This window comes from Coffea eugenioides, chromosome 10 (genome assembly GCF_003713205.1).
Source record: "Coffea eugenioides isolate CCC68of chromosome 10, Ceug_1.0, whole genome shotgun sequence".
In the NCBI taxonomy this organism is placed as follows: Eukaryota; Viridiplantae; Streptophyta; class Magnoliopsida; order Gentianales; family Rubiaceae; genus Coffea; species Coffea eugenioides.
Window position 1 is genome coordinate 25,380,960 of NC_040044.1, and position 14,654 is coordinate 25,395,613.

Below are 14,654 nucleotides of genomic sequence, written 5' to 3' on the forward strand. Positions count from 1 at the left end.
TGATGCCAATTTATCAAAGCAATTTAAATATGCAAAATATGACTTGAGGAACCCTTTGTATGCCAGGGTGGGCCTAGAATGATGTTCAATTTTCAACCTATAAATGCAATTCATTGGAATCTGAAACATGCAATAACCTATCTAAGAGCGTAAGTTCTAAAAGTGGATCATGCCAGATCTTTTAATTCCTAGCGTTTGTGAATGCAAAAGACAAGAAACAAAGAAAGTTAGTTCAACACATAACACGTTGTGGCAATCAAATAATAAATATAGAAAGCAAAAATAAGGAAAGAGGGTTGGAATCCCTCCCCTCGTGCCTAGTGTCCCTAATTCAGGATAAGGTTGACTCTACCCTAGGCAATTCTATTATGGATGCATGAGGTTTGGTTCACTAATGCATCTAGACTCGATAAGGTTTCGGTTCCGAAGCCTTCAGACCTAAAGGCGAAGGGTCATCACTCCCAGGGCCTTTGATCGGTGGCTCGAGTGATCCCTTAGGTAGCGCTATGGGTGCAGAGCACACCATCCGCCTACCCAAGGCAATCGATCCTAATCCTACAAGGAACTGTGGGAAACGCCCCACGAAAAAGAAAAAAATAGGGTAAATAAGACTATGCATGCACGTATGAGGTGCTTTCTTATTGAGGGGAGGGATTGTACCATTAGATGCGGTCGAAGGTTCTAGGATAACTACCCCCCAATCCCAAAATGCAATCGCGAAACAAGTAAAAGTAAACAAATAAATGAACCATCCATTCATCACATACATAGTGTGCGAAGAGCGATTATACGCGTGATAGATGCAAAATCCCTAAAAAGAGAAAAAGGGCAAAAGGAAAAGAAGAATGCAACCCTAAACATCCAAATACGATATATGAGAAGGTTAAAAGAAGAAAAAAATTGACTAAATCAAATTTGCTCGGACTCTCTAAGTCCCCAGTGGAGTCGCCAGCTGTCGCGCCCCATTTTTATAAAAAAAATAACGAGTTTAGAAAAATGGATTTTTGATTTTTTGGAAAAAAATGAAAATGGGTTCAAATGGGACTTGAAAATGTGACGATTTGACCCAAAATAATAGTTTAAAGGGGTTTTAAATAAAAATTGGAGTCGCCACTTGGTATTGAGTTAAGGTGTACCAAGTCACCTAAAAATAAAATTTTTAAACAAAATTATAGAAAACCCTTTTAAACGATTCCTAAGTTTACGAAAATCAGAGAAAGTGTTCGGGAGTCACATTTGATGAAAGGGAAGGCAAGGACGAAGTCCAAGGCACCCTCTCAACCTAGCCAAGGCTAGTTGCGTGATTTAATCAAAGATTTTCTTATTTTTAACCTAAAGATTTATCACATTTGGATGTACTATATGAATGCAAACACTAGACCTAGGAGGGTGTCGGAGGATCGAAATGTATCTTCAAAGCTTATTTGGTACCAATCACATTAATTGTGACGCCCAATGAAGACTCTTCAAAGAAGTCACAAATAATGCAACAATATGAGACTCTAAGAAAAGAAAAGAAATAAAATAATTATACAAATATTGTGAGAGCCCGTAGCTTTCTTAAGTACTAGGTTTTATTTTTCTTTTAATTGCACGCTTTTCCACATTTTATTCATTCAAAAATTGTGAAAATAAATTTTTGTGAGTAAATATAGTCTTTAGATGATTTTTCTAGTATCAGTTAGTCTCTGAGAATTAAGAGCATATATTGGATGTGGGACCCGCTAGTGCGAAAAGTTCGGAAAAATTCGGTCAACTAGGTTAAGTTTTGGATACTGGAGTTAATTTACCGGGTATTAAGAGATAAGTAAAGGGTGCTAAGTGGATTGGTATAAGAGAGACAAAAGTTAGGCAAGTCATAAATGAGGTGACAAGTGTCACCATGAGATAGGTTCTTACCTAAGACCACTATTCACCTTTTCTAATTGACCAAATAAATCACAAAATTAACCAAAAATTCACCATTTTTCTCTCCTCTTTGGCCGGCTCTCTCTCTCTCAAGAAAGGAAGAAAGAAAGCTCTCCAAGTTGCTTCAATCTTTGCTCCAATCTTCAAAATCAACCATTGGAATTTGTTTTTGCTCCATAGAAAACATTAAGTGAGTGTTAGTGAGGTGTTGTGTGGAGTTATTTGGAAAGCTAAGAGGACCAATTGCTCCCTCTCTCTTGTTTCTAAGGTGAGTTGAGAAGAACCACTTTCCTTCCTCTAATGATGCCTAATTTATGATTAGTGGTGGTAGAAGATGAAACTTTATGGATTACATCTTGAGTTTTGGTTGAATTGGTGAAGTTTTCTATTTATTGGTGATTTTTCTGTTTTAATATGAACATGATTGTGTGGCTATCTATGATGATTGGAAATGGTATTTAATGAATCTAGAAGGTGGAAAAAGTGGTTAATTGCAAGCAATTTCTGTTTTGGAAAGAAAATTGGAAAGTTAGGGTTCTTGGTTCTTCATTCTGCCCGGTTTTGTAGCTCCTAGTTAGAGGCCGAATTTGTGACGCCCCGAAAAGAATGAGTGTGAGAACCCAAAAATTTTCTAATTTTCTAGAGTTTATTTTATTTAATCGCCCGTCTTTTCTATATTTTCTTTATTAGAAAAATTCCCCAGATAAAGTTTATGAGCAGAGATAGTTTTAAAATGATTTTTCTAGTATCGGTTAGTTTTTGAGAAATTAAGGGCGTATTTTGGACGTGGGACCCGCTAGTGCGGTAAATGCATTATATTTTTGACAACTTGTTGGAATTTTGTATTAAGTGATATTATTTTACAATGTGTTAAGATATTTGTATTGGAGAGACAAAAAGATAAGTTTTAAACCTAAAGGTGACAAGTGTCACCATTTAATTCACTCTTGACTTTGACCATTTAACTTTACCTTTACCTTTACCAAATAAATACCAAAAATTGGCCAAAAACATCTTCATTTCTTACCTCTCTTGGCCGACTTTCTTGCTCAAAGAAAGAAAGAAAAGCTCTCAATTTTCTAGTCTCCAATCTTGCCCAATTTCTCAATTAAACCGATTAATCTTCCAATTACTCCATAAAACCTCTTAGTTTGGTGGAGTTGAGCTTGGTTGTGAAGTTGTTTGGAAAGCTAAGGTGGCTAGTTGTTCTATCTCTTGTATTGGTAAGGTGAGTTGTGAACGACCCCTCTTCTTCCTCTAATGATGTTCAATTCATGATTGGTGGTGGTATAAGATGCACTTTTATGGATTATATCTTGATTTTGGTTAAATTGGTGAAGTTTTATAATTATTGGGGATTTTTCTGTTTTCATATGAATATGATTATGGGGTCATGTATGATGATTGGAAATGATGTTTAAGGACTCTATGAGGTGGAAAAAGTGGTTAATTGCAAGCAATTTCTGTTTTGGAAGAAATTTTGGAAACTTAGGGTTCTAATGATAACATTCTGCCCGAATTTGTAGCTCATAGATAGAGGCCGAATTGGTCTTGGCTTAAAACATGAAAGTTGTAGGGAATGATATTTTAGAGGTGCCTACAAAATTTCAGGTTAATCGGAGTAGCGTAGAATGAGAAAAGTTGAAATTACCCTTGCTGTCCTGGTTTTACCCGAATGTAAGAATTGCGGCTGTAATTGATTGTTTTGGGTGAAATTGCTTCTGAATTGGTTGTTGAGGTCTTCTAATGAAATGTATCCCTGTTTCTTAACTTTCAGCAAGTTTTGGAATTTCTGGATTTGGACTTGGATAGCCTGATTTATGATGTTTCCGCTAGAATGCATTATGTGAATCTGTTTTTGCGGTTCTGGTGTAGTAGATTGCATTTTTGACCTGGTTACACTTGAAACTGGGTTGAGTAACCTTCTGTAATATTGTAGCCCTATCTCTTAGCTTCGAAATGGTGTATCTTTCACCTTCATCTGACTATCGTAGTGCCATTGGTGCCATTACCGTAAAATGACGTCAAAAACTATTTTTCTGGTTTTGAGCTTAACTTTCATTTCCGGACTTTTCCCTAGTTTGACTTGTACTAGTACTACTTGGAGCTTGCTGAATTGCTATTGGATGAACTTGTTGTTGTGTGTGTACCTTTGGGACTGGCTGAGGAAATAATGAAGCGATGATGGCTGGAAAAGTAAGCAAATTTAGGGGAAGTGCTGTCCGAACTTTTAAAGGATTTGTTTGCATTGAGTTTCTGATCTAAGACTTGGATTTGAGCAAGGCAATGTTATATGATGGATGGTTTCTGAGCCATGGAGGTGAGTGACCTCAAACTATTTCTAAAGTTATTTATGAACCGTTTCCTGCATTATTTACTTTTGAACCGTTTTCTTGCATTATTTACCTTTAAACTGTTTCCAAAGTTACTTTTGAACTGTTTTCTTGCATATCATGCGTGTTTGCATATGAGTGTTCCTTGTTTGCTGTATTCCTTAACTTATTGGCTTGTTATTATTGATTTGATAATGTGTTAAGTGCTTTCAATGATTGTTAAAACGAGTTTTCTAGGCGAGTGTGTACTTTATCGCACTCAACTTAAATAAATGTGAAATTTTCAATGATTAATGATTAAATACTAGTTGCGCATGAATGTAAGTCGTTTGGCTGAACTAGGCCCTGCCCTTCGTTACCGATCGACTCGAGCCAGAAGCGGACTCGGTCGGGCGATATGGTGACCCTGGGTGAATGTGGTATACTCGAGTATTACCTTTGTAGTCCGGCTACGTCCGGATGGGTGGAGTCCGGCTACGTCCAGATGGGTGGAGTCCGGTCAATGTCCGGAAAGGGATGAATAAATGAACAAAAGGATGAACGAGGGATTCTATTTACAAAAAAAGATGTATTTTCAAACGATTGGAGGAATAAGAGGAAATGTCAGGGGAACGAGCGAACAAACGAATAGCTCCCTGTGAGCCCGTATCCTTTTAATGAATGTTACTATCACTTTCCATTGTAAATGTTTCTTGAATTATTGATACTCCATATTTAATGTATTGTAAAAGTTGTAATTGTTTCTGGACTTATCATTTGATTTATGACATCATTGAAATGAACTATTGTGAAACCGATTTGATTACTGATTTTTCTGATTACTCGCTGAGTTTCTAGCTCACCCCAAAAATATTTTATTCCCCTCCACAGGGCTCAAGGCGAAGGAAGGGCTTGTTGTGCTTATTCACGTGAATGGATGGCCTATATTTTGTACAATTTGGATTTGGAATCATTTTATGTATAGTTGGGAATTGTTTCCGCTTCGCATATGACATGTAATTGTGGGAACCTTTGACGTCAAATTTGAGATTTGCATTGTAATTCATTTGAGCATTGTAGTGAACGACTGAGTCCCGACGAGAGTTGGGCAGGCGACCCGCCGCACCCTCCGGTTCGCCTTAGGGGGAGGTGGGGCCGTCATAGATTTGGCCTTAACTTAAAACATGAAAGTTGTAGGGAATGACATTTTAGAGGTGCATACAAAATTTCAGGTCAATTGGAGTAGCGTAGAATGAGAAAAGTCAAAATTACCCTTGCTGTCCTGGTTTTACCCGAAATTGAGAATTGCTTCTGTAATTGGTTGCTTTGGTTAGGAATTCTTCCGAATTGGATGTTGAGGTCTTCTGATGAATTATAGCCCTGTTTCTAAGCTTTCGGATGGCTTTGGAATTTCTAGATTTGGACCTAGGTAGCCTGTTTTATGATGTTTACACCAGAACGCGTTTTGTGAATATGTTTTTCCGGTTCTGGTGTAGTATCTTGCATTTTTGACCTGGTTACACACGAAACTAGACAGAGTTGCCTTTTGAAATATTGTATCCCTATCTCTTAGCGTCGAAACGGTGGATCTTGCACCCTCATCCGATAATCGTAGTGTCTTAGGTGCCATTACCGCAAAATGAGGTCAAAAACTATTTTTTTTCAGGGCTAAAGCTAAATCTTTTCCGAATTTTTCTGGTTTCCTCTAATGCTTATGGAACCCTCTTTCAGTAGTACTTAGCATTGGTTTATGGCTTGTAATCGAGTCTTATTGTGCTTATTGGAATATTTTAGGGCTTGACTTTCATTTCCGGTCATTTTCCTAGCTAAATTCCGTACTTAAACTAAATTTCGTACTTGAATGACTTTCAGCCTAGTGAACGGCTTTTGGAAATGAGATTATTTTGTGTGAGATGTTGGGACTGATTTGAGAAAATAATGAAGCCATTAATGGCTGGAAAATAGGTAAACACAAGGGATTTGCTGCCGAAATTTTTCTTGAAGGCTAGTTGGATTCCGACTTGTCTTTGATCCAAGTGCTTTTTGCCGCAAAATTTTATAACCCTTTCTAGTTTAAGTTTTGCGTTTGGTTTATGAAACCCTAGATATTTCCGACCATCTGTCCAAATGCCCCGTTTCGCTTTCAAGTCATTTTTATGCGTTTTACTCATCATTTATTGGGTTTCTTCGATTTCACCTAATTGGTTGTGCTATATTCTTTCTCGTTGAATCTTAGGTTTTCTCGGTGATTAAGGATACTATCCAGAAGGATATTTTGCACGTTATTTTGCATAGTTCGGTGAGTGTTTCTTGTTTGTTATGTTTCTTGATTATATATGGCTTGTATATATGACTGATAACATGTTAAGCGCTTTCAATGATTAGCCAAAACGAGTTTTCTAGGCGAGTGTGTACTTTATCGCACTCAGCCTAAATGATTGTGAAATTTTCAATGATTGAACGATTGAAATGTTACTTGTGCATGAATGTAAGCCTTTTGGCTGAACTGGCTACTGCCCTTGTTACCAATCGACTCGAGCCAGAAGCGGACTCGGTCGGGCGATATGGTGACCTGGGTGAACGTTTGGTATACTCGAGTATTACCTTGTAGGTTGGTGGAGCCTGGCCAATTTCCAGGAGGGGGTGAATGAAATGAACGAATGAACGAACGAACGAGGATTTATTTATAAAAATGAAATTTTCAAATGATTGGAGGAATAAGGGGAAATGTCAGGAGAACGAATGAATGATCGAATGAATTGCTCCCTGTGAGCCATATCCTTTTCATGAATGTTTTATCGCTTTCCATTGTAAATGTTTCGTGAAGTAGTGATATTCCATGTTAGTGTATTGGATTGATTGTTTTATTATGTGTTCGGAACCTCACAGAGCTTTTAGCTCATCCCTTAAATTTTGTTTTCCTTAACAGGGGAAGGCACGCAAGGATGAGGGCTTATTATAGACTCGTTTTGTCTAGCTCTTTGTTTTTGTAATGGTTCTCGCCCTAGTGCTTGGCACGGGCTGGTTGTATGGTGAAGTGAGAACCTTTGTACATTTGATGGTTGTACTTTTGAGATAGCAATGTATAAAATTTTGTTTTAAGTTTTGGATCCTTGTTTTGCTCTTTCTGGTGGTTGTATTTCTGATTTTCTTGAGTGAACGACTGAGTCCCGGCAAGAGCTGGGCAGGCGGTCCGCCGAACCCTTTGGTTCGCCTTAGGTTGAGGTGGGGCTGTCACAGGTGGTATCAGAGCCTGCTTCGCGTGGTCTCTGCGCGGAGTGAGCCTGGACTGAGTGGTGAATAGGTATAAAGGATTAAGTGCTCGTTCGAGCCTAAGCTCTGAATTGTGACTGTTATAGGCCTTACATTTCCTTGTGGTATTTGAGGACCATAAATAGGTACGTCTGGTAGGAATTTCGATTGTAGATGGTTTACTCTTGGGACTGGCCAGCTCGAGAGGGGAATTGTCTTATTTCGGATTCTTGTGCCTGAGTACTCCAGAGTTGAGGCGGTGTTAAGTATGTGGGATTTGCATTTCGGGAACATGAACAGGTTTTGCTTGGCTAGAATAAGACAGGAGGTCAAGGGACAACTAGGTTGGTTGATAAGTGACGTGAGAGACCGGACGAGGTTATTTGACTGCGACCGGAATGATATCGCCTTTACTTTTGATTTGCTCTTATACCGTTATGACATGGCATTGGTTTGAGTAGTTGTGCATATGATTATTTGTCTAATTAGACATGTATTGGTGCATTTGATTGTCTACCATCTTGATACATGGTGTGTATATGTGTATATGTCTTTGGTGTAATTGGTGTGCTAGAATTCGATTACTTTTGTCACTTTCCTGTATTTATTCGCTGAATTATGTTTTTGGGGGAAAAAAAAGAGGGGGAAAAAACATATATATATGGAGGGAAGACGTAGTCACGGACGTGGTAGTGGCCGTGGTGCTAAGCGAGCCCAGGAACCAAGGGCAGAAAGGGAAACATCGGCGGAGCCAGTACAAGGACCAAGGGTTGAAGCCGGAGACCAAGTGGCGACGGCCATTCAACAAATGACCAATATTCTAGCACAGTTGGTGGACCAACAAGGTCAAATGCCCGTGCATCAACCCCAAAACCCTGAAATAGGAGAAGATCGGGCCCTTGAGAGGTTTCAAAAGTTTGCACCTCCAAAATTCGCTGGAGGGCCTGATCCGGACATCGCTGAACAGTGGTTAGAGGCTATGGTGAATATATTCACAGCTTTGAACTACACTGAACAGAGACAAGTGAACTTTGCAGTGTTTCAATTTGAAGGACCGGCTCGGGCATGGTGGAACGTAATTAGAGCAAAGTGGGAAAGAGAACGGACTGTATGGACGTGGGCGAACTTTGTAAGAGAATTTAACGAGAAGTACCTCCCACCTCTAGTCCAAGAAAGGAGGGAGGACGAATTTATTGGACTACGCCAGGAGACCTTAAGTGTGGCTGAATACGAAACAAAATTTACCAAACTATCCAAGTTTGCTTCCGAATTTGTAGCCACGGAACCGAGAAGAGTAAGGCGGTTCATACAGGGATTGAACTTGGACATCCAGGAGGCGTTAGCGGCGGCGCAAGTGAATACCTTTACGGAGGTTCTGGACAAAGCCCAACGAATTGAGAATGCCAAAGCACAGATAAAGGCCTCTCAAAATCGAAAAAGGGGTACACCTGGTAGTGTGACAGGGGAATCAAGTGAATCGATAGTCCCTTCCAAAGTGCAGAAAGTGAACTTTTTGCCCCACCCACCATGGACAATAGGAGCGTTAGATGAACGATCTACAAAAGGAAGTCAAGCAGGTGTCGCGTCCCACTTTTTGAATGGTGATGTGTGTGTGTAGTGTGTGTGTGAACGTGTGCAAAATGAAAATAAAGGCCATGGGACTTGATAATGCGACGGTTTGGCCATATAAAGTTCAAAAGGGTTTTTGTATCAAAAATGGAGTCGCCACTTGGTATAGAGTTAGGGTGTACCAAGTCACCCAAAAAATGATTTTTGTTTTTGAATGAAAAAGTAAATAAACCCTTTTAGAGAACTTTTGGGTCTACGTAACCAAAAGAGGGATCGGGGGTCACATTTGACGAAGGGGAAGGCAAGGATAAAAATCCAAGGCACCCCTTCGACCTAGCCAAGGCTAGTTGCGTGACTTAAACCAATTTTCCTAATTTTTCTACCCAAGGTATGTATCGCATGTTGGATTTGACTAGATGAATGCAAAAATGCAAACCTAAATTCTAAAATGTCTCTTGTAAGGTTTTTGGTCCCAACCACATGAGTTGTGGCAGCCAATAAAGGAAAACCTTATAGAGGTCGATTAATGCAAATGATGGCTAAAGTGCAAGTGTGCGATTGTATAAAAAGGTGCACGTGTGAAATTGTATGAAAAATCCAAGTGTTTGTGTGCAAGTGTATGAAAAAGTGCACGTGTGAAATTGTATGAAAAATCCAAGTGTTTGTGTGCAAGTGTATGAAATATAGTGATAAGTGCATATAGGTGTAATTCAGTGCAATTTTGTGAAGTAGAAATCAAAATGAACAATAAGGAAAGGAAAATGTGAATGAGGAAATGTGAATTGGAAAAAATGAGTAAGTGATAAATGAGAATGAATGAACCTAAAGGAATGCATCAGGTCGGGTATGGGAATGACTCCTAACTTTTCGACTTCGATTTTCCCTTTGATTAGAAAGCAAAACTAGCGTGCTAAGGCTATCGAGTAGCCACACTCGCTCGTTTCCTTTATCAGAAGGGGACTCTCAAGCAAATGAACCCTATAACTAGTATGAGATGCAAAACCTAAAGTGAGGGGAAAGGGGAATCGAGGAGCATGCCAGATGATAAAACTAAGGAAAAATGCATGATATGTAGTGAACAGGCAAATAATGCATTAATGAAAAACAAAGGAAAAATCCTATTGGGTCTAGCGTTGGACTAGCCCTTTCTATGAATTCCTACTAGCATTAGACTAGTGGAAACAATAAAAGAAGCCACAACTAGCGTTGGACTAGTGTGGTGACGTACATTCATCCATTCCATTCATCCACACTATGAAAAGCAAGTAGACATGCCAAACACTTATAAACACATAGCACATAACATTTAGCATGCTCGACTAGATGCAAGGCCCTAACAAAGCAAATTAACACGTAGTAACTAAGCATGCAAGACACATAAGACAATTAAAGCCCTAACTATTACATTTGCTAGCTAGGCACATGACTTCGATAGGTCTTCATTGAATGCTCCTCCAAGCCCTATCTATTACATTAGGGAGACCCTACTACAATCTAAAAGGGGGAAAAGGAATAAAATAATTAAATCCCTAACTATTACAAGCCAAGAGGTGTACACATACCCCATAAAGAATAACTTAAATAAAAACACAAAAGTAAATAAAATAAATGAAAGGAATTAAAGAAAGGCAAGGAAAGCAACGTAGACATGCATATTCACATAACACGTAGGAGCACGTAGGAAAGATAAAATCAAGGAGATAGAGGTTACCTCCCTTGAGTTGTGAAATGAAAAGAATATTAGCTTCAAAACAATAAAAGGGTCAAGGCACCAATCTATTTGGCAAATAATCACAAATGATAAAAATAAGCATGAATTTGAATCAATTGAATCATGTCAACAATCCACATTTAAGAAGTCAACAGAAGAAAGGACCTGATTGCAAAGATTGACAAAATTTTGGGGCCAAAATTAAAAGTTCAGGGACCTATTTGCAATTAATCTAAGGATCCAATTGAAAGAAGTTGAAAATATCCAGGGCCACAGCACAGTTAAGGAGAAATTCAGGGACTGATTTGCAAAATTATTTTTTGGTTTCTTAATGGACCAAACCATTGGGCCATTTCCTTTATTTGTTTGGGCCAAAGCCTCCAAGCCCAATGGAAATCCAGAACAAAAAGGAATAGGCCATTTTATTACATTTCTTAGGCCAAAACCCCACTTAGCCCAACCGAAACCCAAACAAAACCCACGGGCTAGCCTATCTTAAGTCCAAGCAAAGCCCAACTAAAAATATGTGCGGGTTTTATCCCTTAACCCATGTCAACAACCCAGAAAAACAAATCACCAATCCACTTATCAAACCCAAACAATAAGTCCAACTAAAAATAATCTTGTTTTATGAAAATCCAACAAGACAAAAAACTCAACTAAAAAAAAACTAAAATCTGATTATGCATTAAATCTCAGCATTAATCTATCCAAAAAAAATCACATAAAACATGTAAAAAGTGGATTAAACTTCGAAAGGGTGAAATTAGTTCAAATTCCAGATTTTTGGGTCACAGTGGAATTAAGCAGAAAATGAAGGTTTCAATTGCAATTTTTCAGAATTACTTTCAAGCAAGCTACGAAACTTCATCTTCTTCGTTGGGTTTCTACAATTTTTCTCAGCTGCCATTTTCATAGATTGTTCAAGCAACACTCACAGCTCCAAGCCAAAGCTAACAAATTCATTCCCAAAACCCCCTAAAACTTCAACATTCACACAGCTTCACTTTGGGAAGCCAGTCATTACAGATCAAACGAGGAGCCAAATGGGCGAACATGCAACGACAGAGAAATGAAATCAACTTTTTAGTAGCATTTTTGTTTGGGCATTCCGTCGAGCAGGTTGAGGGCATTAAAAAAATTCACCGAACTCTCTTTCAATTGAAATTACAATCAGCCCAAAATTTCTTCGGCAAACAAGCATTTCAGTCCAATTTTCATACACGGCATGCACATTCAAAAATTAAGGTCATTTAACAACGAATTGCACTAATTGGAGCCACGGCAATCCACTTCAGAAGCTTGGGAAGAACTGAAATTCAAAGAGAGGACTTACAGGGCTCTTGCTTGAGCAGCGGTGATTTGAATGGCCTCTTACGGTGTCAATTCATGAGCGGCAAATGGAAAATTCTGGAGTTGCAATTCCTCTCCTCCTCTGTTTTTCTTGAGCTTAGTGATGGTGGCGATGGCAGAGGATGGGAAGTCGGTGGTGGATTCGGGTAGCACATCTGATGAACTTTCCTTGCTCTGTTTTTCGTTGCTTTGCCGAAACCTTTTTTCACTTGCCCATAATTCTCCTGGCGTTAGGACTTGGCGGAAATAATTGAAGTTCAGGGGCGACGCAGGGGCGACGCTAGGAGAAGCCCAGACGGAGGGAGGGGGAGAGACTAGGGTGGAGATGCGTAATTGGAAACAATCTGGGGCTGTTTTTTATTTCTTTTTCCTTCGCCCAAGTCCCCAGTTCACCTGCTCAGAAACGATGGCGATGGGGCCGGGCAGGCGGTTGGCCACTTGTCGATTGCGTTGGAGAAAAAGGATTGTGGCTTCCTGGTGGTCGCTATGGAGGCTGCGCGTGGTGGCGGCAATGACAGACAGCAGCCGCAGCGGATGCGGGGCCGGTGGTGGCTTGGGCAGGCGGCGCGAGCCTCTCTTCTCTCTGTTTTTCTTCCGAAACTCCCCCAGTTTCTGTCTCTCGCGTTTTTTCTTTCTTTCCTTCTTTTCCGCCGCCTGAAGCTTTTTCCTCTCTATCAACCTCTCTTTTTCTTCGTCTTTTTTCGGCTCCTCTATCCTTGTCCGCCGCCCCTCTGTTTTTCAGCCTCAAAACCCCCAAAGCCTTTTTCAATCTTTTCCCCTTTTTTTAGTCGTAGCTCCCCCCTCAAGCTCTCATTTCTCTGTTTTTCTCCCATCCGTGGCCTCTTTTTCTTTTTTTTTTCTCCAATTCTCAAACCTCCCTTCTAAGCTAAACAAGTGTCCTCCTAAATGTTGTGTTGTCAATTAAACAAAAGGGACACTTGTCCCTCAAATTCCTTAACCACTTGTCCCATGATTGTTTTGTACACTTGTTCAACATGCACACACTTCCACCTATTTTTGCCATTTTCATTCTTTTCCTTTTTTTCATTTTCAAGAAATTCTATGCTAAAAACTTAAAAATAATAATAACACAAAAAACTAAGAAACTAAAAACTAAAAAGTGAAAAAAAACGAGCACAGACTAAAAAATAATTAGTAAATGAAATTACACCAAAATTTGGTGTCTACAGTTTGCCCCTCTTTGTCTGAGTTTTGAAAAAACTTGAGACAAAGAAGTAGACACCAAATACTTACCTGTGTTATTCGGCTACGAACGATCCGGACGACGGACGCTTCTGAAACGAGGACTGACCTCTTTACCAGATTATTTTTTTTTGAAATGAAGACTTTAAGATGGGATTGATCCAAACAGAAAATTTAAAATCGGGATTGACCCGAACAGAAATTTAAATGGGATGAATTGAAGTGAGATGGAGTATTGGTGGGGTTGACCCATGTTTATTGGTGATGCAAATGAAAGAAGCGAAATGAAGTGTTAATGGGACTGATCCACGTTCCAGTGGCTGTGTAAATGAAATGTCTCGACAATCGGACAGTGGGATCAAACCCGAGCCTGCCGTGATGAACTTGATTTGATTTTTTGATTTTTTGATTTCTGGATTTTTGGATTTTTGGATTTTTGGATTTTTCTGATTTTTTATTTTTATTTTTTATTATTTTTTTTAGGGAACCTTTTCAAAATTTGCCCCAGTATGATGAATTGGTCAGTGAGACGACATCTGAGCCTGACGGGGTGTGGACGGTCAGCGGGATAAAACCCGGTCCTGCCGAGATTGGCGGGATAAAACCCGGTCCCAATGTGATAAAAACGGTCAGCGGGATTATACCCAGTCCTGCCGAGATTGGCGGGATAAAACCCGGTCCCAATGTGAGAATCTCGGGATAAAAAAACCCGGTCCAATTGTAGATAACGGTGATAAAACCCGGTCCTGCCGAGATTGGCGGGATAAAACCCGGTCCCAATTGATAAAAACGGTCAGCGGGATTATACCCGGTCCTGCCGAGATTGGCGGGATAAAACCCGGTCCCAATTTGATAAAAGCGGTCAGCGGGATTATACCGGTAAACCCGGTCCTGCCGAGATTGGCGGGAATAAAACCGGTCCCAATTTGAGATAAGCGGTCACGGGATTAACCGGTCCTGCCGAGATTGGCGGGATAAAACCCGGTCCCAATTTGATAAAAACGGTCAGCGGGATTATACCCGGTCCTGCCGAGATTGGCGGGATAAAACCCGGGTCCCAATTTGATAAAAAAACGGTCAGCGGGATTATACGGTCCTGCCGAGATTGGCGGGATAAAACCCGGTCCCAATTTGATAAAAACGGTCAGCGGGATTATACCCGGTCCTGCCGAGTTGGCGGGATAAACCCGGTCCCAATTTGATAAAAACGGTCAGCGGGATTAATACCCGGTCCTGCCGAGATTGGCGGGATAAAACCCGGTCCCAATTTGATAAAAACGGTCAGCGGGATTATACCCGGTCCTGCCGAGATTGGCGGGATAAAACCCGGTCCCAATTTGATAAAA